The sequence below is a fragment of the Cuculus canorus genome, chromosome 3 (assembly GCF_017976375.1).
Source record: "Cuculus canorus isolate bCucCan1 chromosome 3, bCucCan1.pri, whole genome shotgun sequence".
Classification (NCBI taxonomy): Eukaryota; Metazoa; Chordata; class Aves; order Cuculiformes; family Cuculidae; genus Cuculus; species Cuculus canorus.
In genome coordinates, this window is record NC_071403.1 from 49,836,899 (window position 1) to 49,854,423 (window position 17,525).

At 41.1% G+C, this 17,525-nt stretch overlaps 1 long non-coding RNA gene across 1 annotated transcript in view; it reads left to right on the plus strand.

Annotated features, from left to right (window-relative positions):
• The window catches only part of LOC128851822 (uncharacterized), a 42,539-nt gene extending 42,113 nt beyond the window's left edge, over positions 1-426 (plus strand). Inside the window, exon 3 of the long non-coding RNA XR_008449316.1 lies at positions 333-426. This is a non-coding gene — a long non-coding RNA (uncharacterized LOC128851822). The remainder of the gene's footprint in view (positions 1-332) is intronic.
• The last annotated feature ends 17,099 nt before the right edge of the window (positions 427-17,525 follow it).

Consider the following 17,525-nt stretch of genomic DNA (forward strand, 5'->3'; position numbering starts at 1 on the left):
GAAGGAAGGAATTTTGGAGGCTCAACTGCACAGTTTTAACTGCTGAATTTGGCCAGGTGGGGCTAAACCATGACACCAGCGTACCCACCACTTCAGTGAAGCCACAAAGGCAAAGGGATCTGGAGCAGAGAATCACGCCAAGGAACCCTTCCTAGAGTGGCAAGCCAGGGCAAATCCAAAAAGTCAAAAGCACAAGGAAAGAGAGGGTACCCCAAATCCCCCTTGCCATCCTCCTCACTGCAGTCGGGAAAGAATCATAGAATCATGGAATCATAGAATGTTTTGGATTAGAAGGGACCTTATAGATCATCTAATTCCTTTTTGCGTTTCAGTTTATCCAGAAGTTCCTTGTTCATCCATGCAGGCCTCCTGGCATTTTTGCCTGACTTCATCTTTGTTGGAATGCATCACTGCTGAGCTTGGGGTAAGTGATCCTTGAATGTTAACTCTCTCCCCTCCAGGGCTTTGTTCCATGGTACTCTACCAAGCAGATCCCTGAAAAGGCCAAAGTCTGCTATTCTGAAGTCCAGGGTAGTGAGTTTGCTGCACACCATCCTCACTGCCCTAAGGATCTTGAGCTCTGCCATTTCATGGTCACTGCAGCTAAGGCCTCCCTTGAGCTTCACGTTCCCCATTAGCCCTTCCTTGTTGGTGAGATCAAGGTCTATCATAGCACCTCTTCTTGTTGGTTCTTCTATCACTTAGAGAAGGAAGTTATCACAAACGCATTCCAGGAACATCCTGGATTGCTTATGCCCTGCTGTGTTGTCCCTCCAGGAGATATTGGGGTGGTTGAAGTTCCCCATGAGGACCAGAGCTTGTAAACATGATCATTGTGGTGATAAGGTCAGGTGTTTATGGGTAAGGATGAGGGGGAAGGCAAACAAAAGGCAAACAAAGCAGATATCCTGCTGGGAGTCTGTTACAGACCACCCAGCCCAGATGAAGAGGTAGAAGAAGCATTCTGCAAGCAGCTGACAGAACACAATTGTTAGCCTTTGTTCTCGTGGGGGACTTCAACTTACTGGCCATCTGCTGGAAATAAAACCAGACGAGAGGAAATAGTCTAGGAGGTTCTTGAAGCGTATGGAAGACAACTTCCTGACGCATCTGGTAAGTGAGCCTACCAGGGCAGTTGCCTCTCTTGATCTGCTGTTTGCAAACAGAGAAGAACTGGTGGGAGGTGTGGTGTTTGGCGGCTGTCTTGTTCTTAATGGCCATTAAATGATAGAATTCTAGATTCCTGGTGCAGTAAGGAGGGTGTCAGCAAAATTACTACCATTGACTTCCCGAGGGCGGACTTTGGCCTATTAAGGACACTGGTTCAGAGAGTCCTTTGGGAGATAGTCCTGAAGAGCAAAGAGGTCCAGGAAGGCTGGACGTCTTTAAAGAGGAAGTCTTAAGGCCCTAGAAGCAGGCTGTCCCCATGTGCTGTAAGATGAACCGCTGGGGAATACAACTGGCCTGGCTGAACAAGGAACTTTTGCTGGGATTCAGGAAAAAAGGGAGAGTTTACCACTTTTGGAAGAAGGGGCAGGCAACTCAAGGAGAGTATAAGGATCTTATTAGGTCATGTAGAGAGAAAATTAGAAAGACAAAAAAGTCCACCTAGAACTCAATCTGGCCCCTGTTGTAAGTAATAATAATATATGGCTTTACAAATACATCAATAATAAAAAGAGAAGCAAGGACGTCCTTTATTGGACGCAGGGAAGAACATTGCCATCAAAGGATGAAAAAAGCTTGAAGTACTTAATGTCTTCTTTGCCTTAGTCTTTACTAGTCAGACCAATTATGCTTAGGGTATTCCTTGGACAGCCTGATCTAGTGGGACATGTCCCTGCCCATTGCAGGCGGGTTGGAACTAGATGATCTTTTAGGTCCTTTCCAATCCAAACTATTCTATGATTCTGTGATTCTATGGTTCTATTCAGCCCCCTGAGCTGGAAGACAGGGACAGAGAGCAGAATAAACCCCCCATAATTCAGGAGGAATCAGTTAACGACCTGCTATGCCACCTGGACACTCACAAGTTTATTGGGGTTGGATGGGGTATGCCTGAGAGTACTGAGGGAGCTGTTGGAGGAGGTTGCCAAGCCACTCTCCATCATTTATCAGCAGTCCTGGTTAACAGGATGACTGATGACTGGAGGCTTGCCAATACGATGCCTATCTACAGGAAGGGCTGGAAGGAGAATCCAGGGAACTACAGGCCTGTCAGTCTGAACTTGGTACTGGGGAAGATTACGGAGCGGTTCCTCTTAAGTGTGCTCACCAGGCAAGTGCAGGTCAACCAGGGGATCAGGCCCAGCCAGCATGGGTTCATGAAGGACAGGTCCTGCTTGACCAACCTGATCTCCTTCTATGACCAGGTGACCTACCTAGTAGATGAGGATGTTATCTACCTGGACTATAACAAAGCATTTGACACTGTGTCCCGCAGCATTCTCCTGGAGAAATGGGTGGTTCATGGCTTAGACGGGTGTACTTTTCACTGAGTAAAACTGGCTGGAAGGCTGAGCCCAGAGAGTTGTGGTGAATGGAGCTAAAACCAGTTGAAGGCCAGTCACAAGTTGTATTCCCCAGGACTCACTGTTGGGGCCAGTTCTATTTAATATCTTTATCAATGATCTAGATGAGGGGATTGATTGCACCCTCAGTAAGTTTGCAGATGACAGCAAATAGGATGGGAGTGTAAATCTGCTGGAGGGTAGGAAGGATCTACAAAGGGAGCTGAACAGGCTGGATTGATGTGCCAAGGTCAGTTGTAATGAGGTTTAACAAGGCCAGGTGCCAGGTTCTACACTTCAGTCACAACAACCCCATGCAACTCTACAGACTGAAGGAAGTGAGTTGGAAAGCTGCCTGGTAGAAAAGGACCTGGGGATACTGCTCAACAGCTGGCTGAATATGAGCCAACAGTGTGCCCAAGTGGCCAAGAAGGCCAATAGCACTCTGGCTTGTATCAGAAACAGTGTGGCCAGCAGGACTAGAGAAGTGATCATGACCCTGTACTCGGCTTTGTATACTGCCTCGAATACTATATTCGGTTTTGAGCCTCTCACTACAAGAATGTCATTGAGTTGCTGGACCGCGTGCAAAGAAGGTCAATGAAGCTGATGAAGGGTCTGGAGCACAAGTCTTATGAGTAGTGGCTGAGGGAACTGGGGTTGTTTAGTCTGGAGAAGAGGAGACTGAGGGGAAACCTTATTGCCCTCTACAACTACCTGGGAGGATGTTGTAGCGAGGTGAGTGATGGTCTCTTCTCCCAGATGACTAGCAATAGGATGACAGAAATGGCCTCTAGTTGCATCAGGGGAGGTTTGGATTGGATATAGGAAAAATTTCTTTACTTAAAGAGTGGTGAAGCATTGGAACAGGCTGCCCAGGGAACAGGTGCAGTCATAGAACCATAGAATCTCCAGCCTGGAAAAGACCTCTTGGATCATTGAGTCCAACCATTCCTATCTGCCACTAAGCCACGTCCTCACCACCTCGTCTACCCATCTTTTAAATACCTCCAAGGATGGGGACTCCACCTCCTCCCTAGGCAGCCGCTGTCTTTCCGCACCCCCAAGGCCTTCTCCAGGCAGCTTTCCAGCCACTCTTCCCAGTGTTAAAAAAGTGCATAGATGTAGACATAGCACTTGGGGTCATGGCTTAGCAGGCATGGGGTGTTGGACTGACAGTTGGACTTGATGATCTTAGAGATCTTTTCCAACCTTAATGATTCTATGATTCTACGATCTGGGACTAGTATTTCTTAGGAGGTCACTGGCTACATTGGTAGTGGCCATATCAGTAGCAACTGTGTTGACCTCAGCTGATACGGTAATGAACAGGGGCTTCTCTTCCATACTAACAAAGTTCAGGGACTTGTTACAAAGAGAAATGATCACTGAAGTTTCCTACTGGACACTATTTCCTACACTATGGGAGTTTTGGTGGAGAGGATATTCCAGATCTTATATGTTTATACATGTGCTTGGGAGTAGGAGAGACAGAAGCATTGATTCTGGAAATCTTTAAGTGATGCAGTATGCTTTTTATGAACTCAGTGAGCAGATAGTACTGTTAATACAGGAGCCTGAGTTTACTGCAGGAACAAGGAACAAATAAAAGATGGAGAATGATGAAGAATCACTCGGATTACCTATCTAGTCTCAAATGCTGCTGAAGAATTGGCCAATATTCAAAACCAGGTTAGTAAAAGTAAACAATACAAACACAGAAAAAAAAAAGTTAATGACTTTTTAGTTTTTCAACAGTGGTATTTGCTTTACTCAAAGTGGGCATTGTCACCGAAAATCTTTGAAAATAATTTTCCAAAGTAATAGGGCAGATTTGATACGATGGAACTATTACTAGTTTCCATATTTTCTACCCATAATTATTTTGAATATGTGGAAAGTCTATTTGACATCTATGTTACTTTTGAGAAAATTACTATTTTAAAGCTTTGTGAGCCAATAAAATTGGTGGACCTTAAATTGGTCCTTCTGCTCACGGCGTTTTGAAGATAAACAGGGAACAGACATCTGTATGTATTTCAATCCTGAATAATTTACTTCACCTAGCAAAATGAATCATAATTGGACAAATGAGTGGAACAATGTGATAATATGGTGCTTGATCCAATCACAATCTTTCTGTTGTGTGTTTTGGTCTGCACACCATGTACACACAAATAACAAGTTACTAATGTGTAATTATGATCTAAAGGGTCATGTTTTGTGGTCATAACATGGAAAGCTCTTTTGTGCTAATGAATAATCCAAATAATTATTTAATTTGCCAAATGCATCTTGACACCTTTTAAATTCAAGTTTTGCATTCCTTGACAGGCATAGTACTGGGCACCAGACAAATAATGCCTCAGTCAGTCATGTTATTTAGACATGTGTAAGATAGATAAGGAAATAGAGGGAAAATAAATATGAATTAATATATTCAGTGCTCCACTGCATTAACATAATAGCTAGAAAGACCTTCCAAGTAAGAGTATTATTTACATACCTGCTCTGAGAGCTTCTATAATTCACTGTTTTCAGTGTCACAAAGATGCTGGAATGAGCGATATACCGTGTAAAGGTGGCCAGTCTCACCTGTCACTCTGAAGCTTTATAAAAACTTCATTACTGCACTGATATTTTTGTGCTGAGCTGGTGGACAGTCCTGCTGTTTGTTTGTTGATAATAATGTCACTTGTCAAATCTCTCTGATGTGTGTTTCTCCATTGCTTATCCTGAATTTGTGTCTGGTCTTTTGTCAGCGCAGAACATTTTCCTCTATGATCTCTGACACCCAGGACACTTTCCCACACAGCCGTCATCAGCCTTATTAACTTGCCTGCTTTTTTTTCATCTCAAAATCTATCCTTTTCTGTTGACTAAATGTAAGAATGAGAAGGAAAGCCTATGGGTTAGATTACTAATTTGACTCTTGGGCTCAGCTCCTGCCTTCACCCTCCTCCATGCCCAGGTGTATTTTAGGTGTGCATTTTCTTAAACATCCACCTCTATTCTTAAATCAGTTGGTCAGAGGGACCTAAATAGGGCTCTTGATTTGCCATAGCCCTTCTGTCTAAGTGCTCAAGAAGTGCGATCAGAACTGTGACATGCCTATGAAAGCCCATGGTGTATATACAGGAGCCCTTCAGTTCACATGATTTTTTCCAAAAGACAGTGAAAGGCATGCAGGAGAATAAAAGCATATTGTCACACTAACTGCAGATGAGAAAGAAGCACAAGGCTAGACATTTTTTTATTATGGGAAAAGTGTTCAGGACTGAGGTGCGTAGGAAAATTTGTTTAGGTTTTTTTTTTTTGTGGCTTTTCTTTCATTTGATAGTGACGGTTAGTACAGTTTTAACTCACATTGCCGGGGAGCTCTTAAGGTTTATGTGCCATAAGGGAGCAGAGAGTTTCTGAGAAGAAGTTTAAAGAAGCAAGCCAGGGTTCTGATGCACAGCATTATTGACTGTAATGAGTAACTGCCTGTGTTCATGCTCGTAGCCTCTGCTAAACAGCTGCATCTGAGAGAAGAGCTAACATTATTATACAGTCTCAGGACCTGAAATTAAAGCAACATTGGCCTCCACAGGTCTTGCTGTTCTCTATGCTATTTTGCTATTTGCTATGCTCAAAACCAAACACGATCATTGTAATAATTCAATCACTGTAAAATTGTAATAATAACAGTAATAATTCCTCATGTGGCTTGAAGTATATTTGTCTCAATGAGATTTGTTTCTACAGCTTTCATGTAATCAGTGCTTTCAATAAAAATTATTTGCAAAACAGTGTTTCAATCTGGAGGGGAAATAATAAAATTTCATGCAAAGCAGCATTAAAAACTGTATTAACTGTAGAGAAGCTGAAAGAAAAATATGTTTGGCACTTTTTTTAAATTGTTCATGAGTAGAATTAAAGTAGAATTAATTGTAAAATAAGAAAGGAAGTAGAAAAAGCATTTTCTTTTGCCCATGAGCCAGTTCCCTGAAAACTCACTGAACTGAACTCTCTCTTATACTGTGAAGTGTTTTTATTTTCACTGATTAACTGCATAATAACTGCCTGTTTCTGTGTTCCCTTAGAACTAACGACATTATCACCTCTTACTTCCCAGAACCCTCTGTACTCCAAAAGTACAAACCACATTTTGTGTGAGAGTGTCCAATTGATTAAAATTATCATGTTAAATATGCAACATTTATTCTTAACTAACATTTATATTTGAAGATTTCTGCTTCTGGTTAGTTCTGAAATAGATCTTGTATTTTTGACAGCTTCTCATTTTTTTCAGAGCTAACAGCTGGTCTAAGAAAAGATGTTATTGATTTTCACAAACTTTGTCACACTTTAAATATTTAAATTTTTTTTGGGAAATTAGATTTTTATTTCTTTGACACTCCGTATAATAAGCCAAATTATTTCCTGCTTCAATATTCAAAGCTAATCTGAACCCTTTCCCTTTTCCTCCTGCAGAAATGCAATGATTTATTAGCATACCAGTGTATACTGTGCTATTAATGCCCAGCTTTTTGAGATAAGAATCTTGAGAAAGAATATTCTGGATTTGTGATGTGTCCAGTAGGATTTTTAGAATAAGGAGGGCAAGATGAGTGAGGATACGCATTGCCTACACTCTGCAGTAAACTTTAAGCTTCATATGAGAGCACTACAATTATAACCCCTTGATTTTTATTTCTCAGGGGCTATTTCTTATCTGTCTTATGGTATTTCTTTTCTTAGGTAGTTGGAGGACCCCTATGGGCTTGCCACTGCTGGCACCCCACGCAAGTGGCAATTCCATCCCTGGAGGATGCAATCTCTTGCCACGTAAAGCCTGGGAGGAAGGAACTTTCTTCATTCCAGCCCTGCCAGCAGGTGCACATGAATTAGCTTATCTGAACATCATACTGACCTCTGTGAACCAAGCTGCATGGGTTGCTGTGCCTGTGCGTGAAGATGTAGCTGGGGAAGGTGCCGGATCTGTAGCTGCAGTAGCTATGGAAACAGCCGTATTTCACCTGCTTGTCCAACTTCTATTCCCGTTTTCAAAAATACAGCTAGTTACATTTCAAGGGAGTAAATAGAGGTAAAAGTTTGGCCAGTGGGGATTATTTCCATGTGCTATAAGAGCAGAGGAAGCAACAGCATGCCAGATGCCTCATAGGTTCAAATCCAGAATCTGTCTGAGTTGGGAATAGACTGGAATGAAATCCAAGACATCTTTTTTCAGCAAAATCCAGCAAAGAACACTTCTCCAGCTTCACAGAAATCTGTTTCCTGTCACAAAAACTTCAGCACTGATTTTTGTTGTTGTTGATGACTTCTACAAAATCGGTGACCTTTTTCTTAAAAAAACAAGTTTGTTCTATAGTTTATAAAGGTTTATTTTTAAATTTCATATTTCATAATTTTTAAGTACTTTTTTATGCATGGAAAATTACTTCAGGCATATTTCTTCTCTATCACATTTGCAGTCTCCTTCATTTCTCTAAAATTTCACCTTTCTTCACTCTATTCTTCTCAAACTAATACAGTTGTGCTGTATACTAAGAATCTCTGCTATGATCTTGGTAAAGCTCTTTCAGCAATGTAACTTGTCTAAAGACTATTTCTCTGATATATATATGTTGTGGGAGGGTTTGATAGATTGCTGTACAATTCTTTAAAAAGATAAAGTGAAACAAATGAAAAAAGAGGTGGTAATTTAAAGGTCCTGAGTACTGAAATGATTCGTAATTTAGGTGGACAAAGAAGGTAAAATCCAGAGGTAGTTTAATCATTTATACCCAAGTTAAACTTAATAACCTCTTCAACCTTACCTTTTGATAGATTCCTAAGGAGCACACTCAAAACCAGATCTATCAACTCTTAATATCAAAGCAGGAGGACTGGGAGGAGAAGAACAAACAGTTCATATAGTTTGAGATGCCCAAATACTTCAAGCAAGGAGTAAATTAGTCAAAACCTGTTTTGGTTCCATGGGAAAGGTGCTTCCAGAAGAGGCAGCAGGAACTGCACACAGCCAATGTGGAGGCTGCTCCTTTTACAGCAATGTTCAGCATAGCCACCAAAACCTAAGTTTGAAACCTGTGGAAGAACAAATGTTTTTATATTGGCTGTTTCAGGTAGCTTGGGGCAACTTTTCACTACTGTGTAAGACATGAACTTCCTTCATCCATTGCGGCTACTTGCAATCACTTTGCCTGTGTGAGTCTGACATGGATTCAGATGGCATCCTCTGATGCATAAGAAAAGCTGTGAAATGGAAAGAATGTAGAGATAAGAATGAGGGCTTGTCAAACTGATGTTAGAAAGTTCCTGATAACATTGTGAACAGGTGAACAAAAATCAAAGAGAACTGGAGTGACAAAATGAAAAAAGATTAGAGGGGACAGCGGCAAACAAAGGCAGCTATCTATAGTCGATTCACCGTATGGATGCTACACTATCACAGTTTAGGCTGACCTTTCAGGCATCAGCTGTATCTGTATCTACTTCACTGCTCCTCCAAGTGGTGGATGTTAAGGTGTCCTTTATGGGGGATCTTGTTCAGCAGACAGGTGTCTGTGGCAAAGTTAAAAAACTAGTGCTGAAGACTGGACAGGGAAGACACTGAAACACTGATCACTGTAGGGCCATGGTCTGGAATATGGGAAAGGGGGAAGCCCGGGAGTCTATTAAAGCTCTTGAATAAATGGTATGAAACCTCTTATGTTCTGGAAGTGGAGAAGAATGTGAGTTTCTTAAATTACCATGAAGTTTTGGTTAGACTTTTGACTTGCTCATGTGGGTGGTCTGGTTTTCAACATAAGGGTGAAAGGAGGCATCCTAATGATGCTATGGAATAACCTGTCCAACAGTAAGTCTGTGTTTAAGGCTGATGGAAGATAAGTGGAAGTACCAGGCATCAGATGTAAAGAACATCCAGATGCAGTCTGTATGTAGAGCCCAGTTTCTAGTTTTTCTTCAGCATATAGCACAGGGATCTTTACAGGCATAAGGAAATGACATATACAAGTTAATCACAGTTTGCATTACGGGGAAGACTAATGAACACTCGTATTTTGTGAAATGTTTTCTCTTTAAGTCTTCAGCCTCAGCAGAATCAGCTAACTTTGTTCTATGATTTTAATTAACATGAAAATCTGAATATATCACTTGGGCTGGGAAATAATTGTTGAAAGAAATTCTACATCATCAGTTATACATGAGTGCCCCAAAAGAAGGAGAAGAGGGGCTCTGAATCACAAGGACTATAATTGCTCTATCTGCTTTCACAGGAATTTTCAACAAGCACTCAGTTTCTGGCAGTATAAGTTGTCTTGTTTTACACCCTTAAAAATGAACATGCCCAGGAGAAGATCAGCTCATAATAATAAAAAAATTAGCAAAAAAATCCTGGCGGCGATGAAATATCCTGTTACAGAAGAACACATACTAACGTTATCTTTGAATTTTGCTTTAGTTCTCTGCCTGAAATAGCTACACCTAAGACCTTTCTCTCTCAGCAGAGAGAGAAGCGAAGAAAATAAGCGAGGCTTGAACATGTCTAGAGAGCCTGTCATGAGTGAAAAGTTCTTTCTAAAGCATGACAATCCTGGTTTTATTAAACTTTCCAATTTTATGATTTCAAACTTTTGCTCTTTTACTTTATGTGACTCTGAGGTAGAGAGGCTGCTGCAAATTTGAAGATGGATTTTGCAGAATATAATAAACATATGTTGCACTTCTGCTGATGTAAGCTTTCTGCAAGCACCAATGAAACATTGCAACACATGAACTGCTCAGCAGAAAGGAAGAGCAAGTACCTCTGCTGCTCAGTTACTGGTGTATAACAGCAAGAAAGTGTAAAATAGCAGTGTATGAATCTCTGTTCATGCCAAGTAGATTTGCTCGAGGGAAGGTTTGTGCTCTCAGCATGGCTATTAAATAGAAGGCCATAACCACTTGCGGTTAGAGAAGCCTTGGGATTTTTTTACAGGAAAAAAGGCAGTGCTGTTTCTAGTGTACACTCCAGATTTGAAAGTACAGAATTCTCATTTACATGGCTAGTGTCTTGTGCTTTCATTTGTGTGGTATTGTATACTATCAGTAAGTTTTATGGGTGGATAGTTTGTGTTTGGTGTATTTCTCTGGTTAATGAAGAGAGCTTGGGACAGTTTCGAGTCTGATTTATTGGCTATTTTGTTTATGGATTTCACTGGAAACTTTGCTCACAGAACAGGCATAGAGCACAGTATGTAAATCACTTATGGATCTGTTGGGTCAAGAAGCGGTATATAAATGTAAGATCATCACAGCTGTTCTCTATATGTAAAGCTTACTTAAATCTCTAATGCACACAAAGGTAGAACCACAGAGCTAATATTATACCTCTCAAGCTATGCTACTTAATTAAGTTAACACTTTTTTTTGTGGATCTGGAGGACCAAAATATTTTCAGAAGCCCAGTTAGTCAAGTTATTCCCCAAATTCAATACCTTCTCTGCAGTCTATTGAAAGAAAAAAAAAAAAACGATTCGGTCAAAAATATCTTCTGATTTTTTTTTAGTAGGTCACTGCCAAAGTGTGGAGTGACTTGATCTTTTGATTGCTTGGTATTTATCATCTAAGGTCTGCTGAGCAAGTAAGTTATTATGTTATTAATGAAGGTCGTAAAGTATGTTTTCATTACTTGGCTAGTTCAAAGACAAAACTAACCCTAGCATTTATGTTGACATCTCAGAGCCTGCTTTCATTTAATGGTCTAATGTTTCCTTCATAATCACTAATTGGGAAGTCAGTGATTTACTAACAAATGTTTATGTTGAAATTAACACTAAGTCAGCTTGAGCCATGTAGACACAGGCAAATACTAGCCCCCACATTCTGTTGTTTACTATAGGTCGTAATCTGCAATATCACTCTTTAGTGCAGCATACTGAAATAAGTTTTAAAACTTTCCTATTAGCAATTCTTAAAGATGAAAGACCTTTCAGAGCAAAAAGAATGAAAGGAATGTGAGTAATCAGAGTGATTGAAATGGCCCCTTATTAAACTATGGTATAGAACAGGTATTTTAATTGTCAATTATAAATGGAAATGCTGCCTATCAGATTATACATTTAGGCACAAAAAGGATGCAGAAAGATTTAACAGGAACTAACAAAAAATGTTTCTATAAAATTTTCTGTGTTAAGTTATGTTGTAAGATATATGATGTTGCATCCCAGTGTAATCTTAATTCAAAGCCCTTTCTAATTCCTGATAAATTCCCTATCTTCATGCCCCACTCCCCCCCTCAAATTTAGAGGGTTCACAAGTCATAAGCTGCTTTTAGAGACTCATAGAAGATCCTGTGTCTGAAATATACTTAGTCCCTGGAAATACTAGCATCTTAATATGAGTGGTAGGTGCAGTCTGTAATAAAAATGTTAATGTGATCCTGGGATGTTGAAATAAGTGAGCATTGAGGTGATTTTTATGCCAACATACAACAATGCTGAGACTGGAATACTGACTACAATCCTACTGACCTCACTATAAAAATACTTGGAATGTTTGGAAGGAAGGCAAAAAAAAAAAGCAGTGCATTTATGAGATCCAGGGAAGATGCCTTTCACAACAGAGAGCTCTCAGTCTGCTCAGGGCAGTGAATTGTGATTCCTTCCTTGGGGTGCATAATAAAGGGATCTGGGTAGGCTGCATTGATTGTCCAAGCCCAACTGTATGGGGTTCAATGAGGCCATGTGTTGAGTCTTTCACCTGGGCCACAACAACCCTGTGCAGCATTATAGACTTGGGGACGAATAGCTGGAAAGCAGCCCAGCGGGAAAGGACCTGAGGTTGCTGGCTGATAGCCAGCTGAACGTGAGCCAGCAGTGTGTCCAGGTGGCCAAAACAACCAATAGCATCCTGGCTTGTATCAGAAAAGATGTGGCTAGCAGGACTAGGGAAGTGATTGTGCCCCAATATTTGTCACTTGCGAGGCTGCACCTTGAATCCTGTGTTCGGTTTTGGGACCCTTAGTACAGGAAAGATGTTGACCTGCTGGAGCATGTCCAAAGGAGGGCAATGAAGCTAGTGAGGGGTCTGAAGCATAAATCTTATGAGATTTTTAGCCCAGAGGCGACAAAGCTGAGGGGAGACCTTATCACTCTTTACAATTACCTGAAGGTGGTTGTAGTGAGGCAAGTGTTGAGCTCTTCTGTCAGGTAACAAGTGACAAGATGAGAGGAGATGTCCCAAAGTGCCAGGGGAGGTTTAAACTAGGTGTTATGAAATATTTCTTCACTGAAAGGGTTGTCAAGCACTGGAACAGGCTGCCCAGGAAAGTGGAGTCACCATCCCTGGAAGTTTTTAAAAGATGTGTAGATGCAGTGCTTAGGGGCAAGTGGTGGACTTGGCAGTATTAGGTAAATGGACCTGATGATCTTAAAGGTCTTTTCCAACCTGACCTTTGGTTAGTTTGACATGGCAGTTAACAATAAATTTGTTTCCTCTCTGGTAGTTTTACAGAAAGGAATAACTTGGGCCAAATTACAAGTCATTCAGATGTCCTTGAATGGAAAAGATGCAGCCACTCCTGTTCACAATTGTTGTACTAAGAAGCTGTATTTTAGCAGCTGTGCAGCCTTGCAAGCATCCCAGTTGTCTCCAGTAAGAGCTGCATAAAGTGAAGAAATGATTCTGTGAGTTCCTGGGGCTAGAGTGGTTATATAGGGAAAGTACTCACACATTCCCATGGATGCAGGTAGCAGAGAGCACCTCTCACCACCACTGGCTATCCTCAGTGTTGCCACCGACTTCACTGATAGCGGGTTTTATTCCAAGCACACTCTGAAATCTTAGTCAGTGCTGTAGATCAAGTGTCATTCTTCATGGGCTCAGTTTCCTGGGAAGTGTAATTAATTGCCCAGCAGGAAGGCTGTAAAATGCCCCACAGAGTGCACGGTCCTAAGAACATAGTGTTAGATGTCACACTAAGCCTGGTTTCAATCCATTGTTTCTGTAATTCTAGGAGTTTTGGTCAGACCTGTGGCAATAATCCTAGAAGCCTGAGCAATTTATGAGGGTATTTCATAGTGTTTCATGAGCTCACTAGATTCTGAACCAGAGAACTGGGGTCTTGTTAGCTCTAGGAAAGGAAAAAAAAAAAAACCAAACAGAAATATGGATTACTATACAGGTTAGACATCCCTAGATAACATTCATTTACAAATAATGGCCTTATACAAAACCAACCTGTTTGGGAAAATTGGTTAAGTGTCTTGCAGATTTACAAAATAGAATAGCAACTGATCTTCTCTCAGCAAGATGGCAAGGAATAAAACTGGCAATGCTTTTCTCAGTTTGCAGTAGAGACCGCTGTACCTTGATGTCAACAATTTACTAAATGGAAGGAAGCCACTTAATCACTGTCAAGGTTTCTATTTGTTAGGCAGCCTGCAGAAAACATCTGTGGATATTCTTGTCATTGGCTTTGAAAATACCTTTTATAAACTAAGCTGTACAATGACGTCTTAAGGTGATAAAGTGCTCAAGAACTCATATACTTCCTGGAAACTGCATCTGAAGGGTCTTCATTTTTTCCAGAAGGTTTTCTCCCATCTCATAAAATTACTTTATTAGAAGATCAATTAGCATTTATCAACTGTGTCTCGTCATGATACTTTCAAGACTCATCTATTTGAAGTCTGGTAGTCACTGTTATGCAACCTCAATGAAAGTACACAGGTCACTGCAGCACTGAGTGCGATACAATGCAAGTATCATTACACAATATTATGTAAATAACTGTACTTATCTCCAACTTCAAAGGAAGTTGGAGAAAACTGTAAAAGCTGAAAGACTTAAAAAGAAAGTTCTATAGTATCTGGCAGGAGTTGGAGATGCGATACTCTGAAACGTAAGCAAATGTCAGCATCTCATGAAGTCACCATTACCTTGTCTAGGTGATGCTGTTAAAGAGGAAGACAAGGGATGTAAGAGTTCAATGTCTCAAGTAAGCATGCTTATTTGTAAGAGACTACTGACTGATTCTAAGAGGATGTTCAGGGAAAACATTGAAGAATTTCAATCTGAAAGCTCTCCACAAAATAATTCTGAACAAATTTCAAGAGACAGAATGCCTCTAAATACTATTTTGTAGGGCACTTTGTCCCCCAAGTGGAATTTAGCTGGAGATAGTGTCACATTTCAAATTGTTTCCACAAGAATCTAATTAATATGAAAAAGTGTTTTGACAGCATACGTTTGATTTTGAATATTCAGACTGTTTTTCCCCAGACTCACTGAAGAGCTGAAGTGAAAAACTTCAGTTGTGTTTAAATAATATATAACTGCAACTGCTCCCATCCAGCTGCTTTCTCCTGTCAGTGCATGAGAGCTAAACTAATCATATGCTGAGTGTTTGCTGTTGACTTTTCATGGTGTTTGAGGATAAAGTGTTGAAATTTTGAAGCTCAGAAGGATCAAGGTGAACCTCAACATGTGTTTATGTAGATATAAATTCCAAGAAACCACTTCTAGAAAGAAAATCTAATTGGATACATGTTTTGGTGGATTTCTGTAATGTGGTAATTAATCCATGGTACTATTGCTGCTTCAACAACCTCTTACTGGGGAAACATAGAATCACAGAATGGTTTGAGTCAGAAGGGACCTTCAAAGATCATCTAGCTGCAGTTCCCCTGCCATGGGCAGAGACATCTTTCGCTAGGTCAGATTGCTCAAAGCCCTGTCCAACCTGAACCAGAACAACTGTCTCACTGTCTGCATCACTGATGAAGATATTAAACACCACTGGTCACGGTACGGACCCCTGAGGGACACTACTCGTCACAGATCTCCATCTGGACTTTTAGCCATTGACCACTACTCTTTCAATACGACCATCCAACCAGTTTTTTATCCACTGTACCATCCACCTGTCAAATCCACATCTCTCCAATTTAGAGAGAAAGATTTTGTGGGGGACTGTGTCAAAGGCTTTGCGGAAGTCTGGATAGAACACTCATGTCCACTGCTGCGGTTACCCCATCATAGAAAGCCACTAAGTTGGTCATACAGGATTTGCCCTTGGTGAAGCCATGCTGGCTGCCATTAATCACTTCCCTGTCCTCCACGTGCTTTAGCATAGCATCTAGGAGGATCTGTTCCATGATCTTCCCAGGCACAGAGGTGAGGCTGACAGGTCAGTAGTTCTCAGGGTTGTCTTTTCTACCCTTTTTAAAAATGGGCACAACGTTACCCTTCTTCCAGTCACCAGGGACTTCTCCTGACTGCCATGACTTTTCAAATATCATGGAGAGTGGCTTGGCAACCACGTCTGCCAATTCCCTCAGGACTCTGGAATGCATCTCATCATGGGCTTATATATGTTCCAAGTTCCTCAGGTCACGAACTTCATCCTCCTCTACTGTGGGAGGGGGTATACCCCCCTGGTCACCATCTTGCTGTCCCATGACCCAGGAGGGGTGAGGAGAGTGGTAATTGCTGAAGATTGAGGCAAAAAATTGTTCAGTACCTCAGCCTTCTCCTCATCTGTTGATACGAGGTCACCATTTCCAACCATCAGTGGGAGTATGTTCTCTTTGACCTTCCTCTTTCTATTGATGTGCCTGTAAATGTCCTTCTTGTTGGTTTTTACTTCCCTTGCCAAGTTCAGCTCCAGCTGCGCCTTGGCTTTCCTCACTTCATCCCTACACAACTGGGCAGTGTCGCTATACACATCCCAGGTTCCCTGTCCCTGCTTGCACTGCCTGTGCAGTTCCCTCTTCTTCTTTAGTTTAACCAGCAGGTTTCGACTCAGCCATGCCAGTTTCTTCCCTTTCTTGCCTGATTTTCTACATACAGGGACTGAGCACTCTTGCACTTTATGGAAAGCTTCCTTAAATATTTTCCAGCTCTGTTCCTCTCCCTTGTCTCGGAGGACCGTGTCCCAAGGGGTCCTACCGAGTAAATCCTTGAAGAGCTGGAAGTCTGCTTTCCTGAAATTTAGTGTCCTGACTATACTCCTCCCCTGTCCCATATCCCTCTGGACCTTGAATTCCACCAGTGCATGATCACTGCAGCCCAGGCTGCCTCTGACCCTAACGTCACTGATGAGTTCGCTTGGACTGGTGACCATAAGGTCCAGTATTGCATCTCCTCAGGTGGGGGTCTCCATCAGCTGGAGTAAGAAATTATCCTCAATGCACTCCAGGAGTCTCCTGGATTGCCTACAGCTTGCCGTGCCACTTTTGTAACATATGCCTGGGTGGTTGAAGTCCCTGAGTAGGATGAGAGCTTGTATATTCCTTGCATCTAATCTAAATCTGGCCTCTTTTACTTTAAAAGCGTTACCCCTTGACTTATCTCTACAGGCCCTTGTTAAAAAGTCTATCTCCATCTTTCTTCTAAGTTCCTCTTATGTATTGAGAGGCCACAACAAGGTCTCCCCAGAGCCTTTTCTTCTCCAGGCTGAACACCACCAACTGTCTCAGCTTTTCTTCATTCACAGAGGTGTTCCAGCTCTCTGATCATTCTTTGTGGCCCTCTTCTGTACCTGCTTTAACAGGCCCATGTCTTTCTTGTGCTAAAAGCCAATAATAATAATACTGGTAAATACCCTATTACTGTTTTACAAAACTATGCATTTGTCATTATAATTGCAAAAATTATTTTAAAAAATACTGGTTTTAACTACATCAGTATGCAGGTAAATTCCTGAATGACAGATGTTCATCCTCCCTCTCACACTCCACAAATTCCAAGTAACAAAGAGTAGAGTACAATAAAGAGTTGAGTACAAAATATTTTGGTTTCAGCTGGTTTTTTTTTTCCCCCCCTCCCAATGTTCTGTGGTCCTTACTCTACAGTTCTGGAAAAAGCAATACCAAAATATAGGCATGAAAAAGCTATTTTAACACTTTGAGTAAGTAACAGCAGCTTCTGATACTGTTCCCTGAGAAGGGGACATTCACAGATTTACTTTGTGATATTCATGCTTAAATATCATTCATCATTATTCTGTGTATTAAGAAAAAAGTC